This window comes from Panthera uncia (assembly GCF_023721935.1).
Source record: "Panthera uncia isolate 11264 chromosome A3 unlocalized genomic scaffold, Puncia_PCG_1.0 HiC_scaffold_11, whole genome shotgun sequence".
Classification (NCBI taxonomy): domain Eukaryota; kingdom Metazoa; phylum Chordata; class Mammalia; order Carnivora; family Felidae; genus Panthera; species Panthera uncia.
In genome coordinates, this window is record NW_026057578.1 from 90,008,162 (window position 1) to 90,014,488 (window position 6,327).

The following is a 6,327-nucleotide window of genomic DNA, read 5'->3' on the forward strand; positions in this document are numbered from 1 at the left end:
TCTTTAATTTCTCTCAATAATGTTTTGTAATTCTTCACGTAGTGAATGTAAACATTTGAACATTTAAACATTAAAAAAAAAGATTTTTTAAATCTTTGATGCTACTTAAAATTGTATTAAGCTTTAAATTTTATATTCTAATTACTTGAATATAGTAATATTGTTAAAAATACTGTCTAATACTTTCTTCTAGATTTTTCTTTATTTTATATAGATTTTTATATAGATTACATGATTATATTACCTGCAAATAATGCTTTTTTAATATTTCTTTTTCAGTCCTTATACCATGAATTTCTTTTCTTACCTTTTTGCATTAAAAATCCATTTTAAAATAAAATGGTAAACGTTAATAAAATTAAAATTTCCAGTATATTAAATAGAAGTAGTGACAGCAAGCATCATTGTGTCTTTTCTCATTTCCTAATCAATATTATATTGTGTTTTATTTGTAGATAGTTTTCATCATTTTAAAGAGCTTCTCTTCTATCTTCAGTTTGTTAAAATTTTATTCTGAGTAAATTATTTCTGACAATTTTGTTTACAGTCATGTTTACTTTTATCAGATGATTTTTCTGAAGTAACTGATCTTTCTCCTTTATTCTGTGAATGTGATGAGGTGTGTTGATTGATATTATATTAAATTAGTCTTGGAATCAAACTATTTTTTTGTATATACTAGATTTGACTTGTAATGGGTTTTTGTTTCTATGGTTAATAGATAAATTGGTATTTAATTTTACTTTTTTGTTATACAACTGTCAGGTTTTATTATCAATACTATATTGAATTTATAAAAGAAATTAGCAAATATTTACTATTTTTTTGTTCACTGACAGAGTGGGAATTAATTTGGTATTGTATCTTTTTTTTTTAATGTTTATTTATTTTTGAAGGAGAGAGAGACAGTGTGAGTGAGGGGGGGCAGAGAGAGAGAGACAGAATTTGAAGCAGGCTCCAGGCTCTGAGCTGTCAGCACAGATCCTGAGGCAGGGCTCGAACTTACAAACCTGTTGCATCCACATGACTCCTGAAACAGAATGCTACAGGCACCAGTGACAGTCACAACAAAGTTTATTGCAATGGGAGGCAAGGCTGACCGATTGGGACTGACACTCTTGACCAGAGTGCGGCCTCGAACAGCCGGGGTACAGAGTTTTTATAGCTGACCACATCGTCTTACCATCACCTGGGAACAGAACAAGGAAATAGTTCCCAGATGCGGGTGGAAACAGTTCAGACATGCCCTTGCCCCAATCCAATCAAACACTAATCCAGTTGATTTTCCTTAAACTTTTGTTCCCTTGACTGATAGGACAAGGCTGTTATCTCTTAACCTACAGTGTTAAAACAAAGCTGTTATTTCTCAAGGCTACACGTTAGCCCTACACTACTATTTAACCCTTACAAACCGGATCATGACCTATGCTGAAGTTGGAGGCTCAACCAACTGAGCCACCCAGGCGCACCCCACCCCCCAAGCCCCTGGCCCCCGTATAATACCTTTTTTTTTTTAAAAGAAAGAGTGCGCACGTGCATGCAAGTGGGGGAGGGGAAGGAAGAAAGGGAGAGAAGGTATCTTAAGCAGGCTCCATGCTCAGCGTGGAGCCCACATGGGAACCTTGGGCTCAAAGCAGGGCTTGATCTCAGGACCATGAAATCATGACCTGAGCTGAAATCAAGAGTCAATCGCTTAACCAACTGACCTACCCAGGCAACCCAGTATTTTATCTATCATGATGTGAAATTCAGTGAAGCCATATAAGCCTTGAATTTTCTTTTTGAGAAAATTTCTAAATATAGATGAAGTTTTTAAAGTGCATATATGTCCTAGACTTTGGGTCTGGAGTTCTTTCTTGTCCAGCAAGAAAGCTGCAGGCAGGATTAAAATGTGAGAGATGGCTAATGTCTGGGAGAAGACAAGAGCTCCGATTAAGGCTCCTTGCTCTGTTTTTATTAGGATCAGAAGGATTACAAACATGGTGATGGACGTGCACAAAGAGACAACGGAACTGTGAACATTAACTCATGGATGTGAGGGAAAGGGGGTTTTGAAGATAAGCGGAGTTAGGGGTTTGGGTTAATACAAAACAAAAATCCTGGCCCCTGGTGGAAGGTTGTTTACAGCAGACCTGAGGCACCACCTCTGTTTACCTAAACTGGCCTAGGGGAAAAGAAAGACAGAGCAGGCTACCTCAGGGTCAACAAGGCACCTTTCTTTTGCTAATTAGCTCCACTCTGGGCAACCTCTTCCCTCAGCAGTCTATAGCCCTATTTACCTGTTTACCTAATTTGCTCCTTTCCAGTGAAAGCAGCTTTCTGCTATTGTACTAAATTGAGGGGTGTATCCACACTGAATACCTAATCTTGTTTACCTCATATACCTTTTTTCTATATTGTCTATATTGGGGCCTTTGCCCCACCCTCCCTATATCTATTTACCTTATCTTGTTTACCCCAACTTGGGTGTGAGCATCCTATGACTTTCTAATTCTTTATGCCCTGTTAAGGCATCAGTGCAGGCTCAGGGAATTCCTAACCTTATTCCCCACAGATATAGTCTTATACAGATTTTTAGTGTTTTATTTATTATATCAAAATTGGTTAAGTTGTGTCCGTTTAATTTAAAATTTTAGATTTACTGGCCTAATTTGTAATATCATTTTGTTTGATTTTTTAATATTTGTAGAATCTATAGTGATATCTCCATTTGTTTCTGATATTGGTTATTTGTGTTTTTTCTCTTTTTTTAAATGTTTATTTATTTTGAGAGACAAAGAGAGAAAGAGAGAGAAAGAGAGAGGGAGTGTGTGTGTGTGCACACGCGTGTGTGCCAGCATGGGTAGAGGCAGAGAGAGAGGAGAGAGAGAAGGCGGCTCTGTACTGCTAGTGGAGAGCCCAACATGGAGCTTGATCCCACAAACAGTGAGATCATGACCTGAGCTGAAATTAAGAGCTGGTAGCTCAACAAACCGAGCCACTCAGGCACCCCTCTCTTTTTTTTTTTTTCTTGATTGAACTTGACATGAGTTTTACATTGGAGTTTTTAAAGGACTACTATTTTTTCTTTGCTGACTTTTTCTCATACACAGTATATTCATTTTCATTTCCATTAAATTCTGCCCTGATTTTTATTATTTGTTTTCTTCTGCTGTGTTTGTATTTAATTTGATAACCTTCTTCTAAAGTTTTGAAATGGGCACTTATTTTTCAGTCTACCTTCTATTGAAATGTAGCTTTTGAAATAAATCTTTATACGGATTTACATTTTCTTCTGAGCGTGACTTTAGCTGCATGTCACTCATTTCAATATGTAGGATTTCCCTTGATAAAGAGTCCAAAGTTTTTTCTAATTCTTCTTGGGATACTCAGTTTGCTATGATTTAACCCTAAAAGTATATTGCTCAAGTGTCCAAAATTGAAGATTTCCTTTTCATCTTTTTCTTATTCATTGCTAGTTGAATTCAACTCTATCTAGAGATCATACTCCAAACCATTTAAATTATCTGAAATATACTGAGAATTGCTATATGGGCCATCATTTAGTCACTTTTGGTAAATGTTCTATGCAAACTCGAATAGAGTGCTTGAATAGAGTGCTATTCTTCACGTTGGAAAGAGGATGGATAGATAGATAGATAGATAGATAGATAGATAGACAGACATCTGCCAATCAATGAGGTTCAGTTTGTCAATATCTATAAGTAGTTCAAATCTATATATTTCCTAATTTTGTTGTCTTGTTCTATTTGTTACTGAGTAAAATTCTAAAATCTCCCACTGATATTGTGACTTTTTTCTGATTTCCCTTTTAATTATGTTGATTTTGTATTTGTGGCACCCCTCCCTTTTTATGATAATGCAGGTTCACAGAAGCATTCATGAAAGCTGAATAACACAAAATGATTTGAATAATCAATCATAAATGATGATTGTTCTGTGACTTTTAGACAATTTGGTCAAAACATTAATTAAAACTCTTATTGTAAATTATAAATGTATAAGGGGATGGACATAAAAACAACATTCATGTTTCTGTAGTACAGTGTAACTTAAAACATTAAAAACATTGATTAATTAAAGTTTTATATCTTTGTAAGAAAATGATTTAGGAGTGCATTGAGATGTGAACACTGTTTTCCTTCTTCTTTTCACTGTATGTTTTGTGATATAGAATAAACCTCTTTTCTATGTCCTGGTGAATTATCATACTCCTTTCTAAGCTTAGATGAGTTTCTAACATTTTATCCTTTGCACTTTCAATATCTCTAAATATTTTTGAGGGTTCTCTTAATGGGAATTTTTGTTGCCAACGTCACTTCCTCTGGGATGTTTTCATTCTTTTCCATCATGACCATGTTTCCCATTTATATCAATACATTTGCATTCACCTAGTTCCTCTAGCAGAATATCTGCAATCAAACAGAGCACCGTCAACATTCCCATGGTCAGCTATTTTTTTCTATAACTCCGTTTACATTCCATCCTTATATCACTTCCAGTCTTTATTACTTTATATTTCTTTGCTCTCCTTTTCCTTGTGGGTCAATTTCTTCCTTTAATTCTGTATTTTTGTAAAATGTCACTTGGGTTTATCACTTGGGGACAAGGAGGCAATACACTGCACACTTCGCTCTCTGTACACAAACTGAAAAACAGATGCACAATGACCAATCGCAGACAGACTTTCCAAGAAGTGATATGATTTGTCACTGATCATCATGTGCATTTGTTATTTAAGTAGTGATTTGTGGACTAAAGAGCTATAGAAGCAAAGTTTGTACTTTATGTAATTATTCACAGTTAATATGCCATGGTAACCGAAATTTGAACTGCAATGTTGGGAATATGGTGTTATTTAATTAAACTATGGTAACTGAAATTTGTGCATATGCAAGCCATGCAAAATGAGGATTGTTTCAATATGTTGTGGCCATGTTATTAGATACATTCAAATTCACTAATACTTAGAATAGTGAAATTCATGGAGATGGAAATTAGAATGGTGGTTGCCAGGGCCTGGCAGCAGGTGGGCAATGGAGGGTTATTATTTAATGGATGTGGAGTTTCAGTTTGGGAAGATGAAGAAGTTCTGGATGTGGATGGTGGTGATGGCTGCACAGTGTGAATGTTCTTAATGCCACAGAACTGTACACATAAAAATGGTTAAAATGGTAGATTTTATGTTAACTGCAATTGAAAGAATTTTTTAAAACATTTTAAGAAAGAAAAAAAAATTGAGAGAATTACCCAAATAACATCAACATTTTTCAAAATAAATTCTAGAAAAAGATTATGTGAACTGGGAAAAATAATTGAGGAAATGAGAAAATAAAATTTCCCGAAATTGAGAAAAGACTCTGAGGGCCACCAATGATGAATTTGTATATACATATCCAGACATGTCATGAAAATTTTTCAGAAGATAATACGTAGTATAAAAATAAAAAAATATATATATTCCAAAGTTAGAAAGCCAATTATCTAGAAAGAAACAAGATCAGAATGACATTGGACAAGAATTAGAAGTCAAGGGGTGAGGGGCACCTGGGTGGCTCAGTTGGTTAAATGTCTGACTTTGGCTCAGGTCACAATCTCATAGTTCATGGGTATGACCCTGGCATCAGGCTCTATGCTGACAGCTCAGATCCTGGAGCCTGCTTCAGAAATCTGCTTCAGAATTTCTCTCTCTCTGTCTCTCAAAAAAAAAAAAAATGAATAAACAACACCACCAACAACAAAAATTAAAAAGAAGTCAAAGGGTGAAAGCCTTAAAATTGCAAGAGCCTCAAATTGCAAGAGCAAAATAAACACATTGTCAGACACTCAGAATTAACAGAAATGTTATCTCCCTTTATTCTTACTGGAAAAACAAAAATAAAAGGAACTATATAATTGTTAGCTCACAGCAAAACCAAACTAAAAAGGAATCCACTAAGGAAGAGGTCAGAAAATTCAAGAACAAGTAGGGTTAATCCAGGGAACAAGGAAAAGAACAAAAACAGCAAAAAATCTAAAGGAAAGAAATCCAAATCACAGTTGTGTAGATGGCTTATGAGGAAATGTCCATGTATAAATTGTTTAACAAATAATAGCATAATAAAACCTATAGATAAGAAAGGACAAGTGTATTCAAGTATATGTTTTTGGTGAAGAAACACATGACAGAAAGCTCACAGTCTAAATAGGAGACAAGGAAAATGTGATTTGGTTCTGAGAATTTATTTATTTATTTAAAGTATTTTTTTAATGTTTATTTATTTTTGAGAGAGAGACAGAGCATGAGTTGGGGAGGGGCAGAGAGAGAGGGATACACAGAATCTGAAG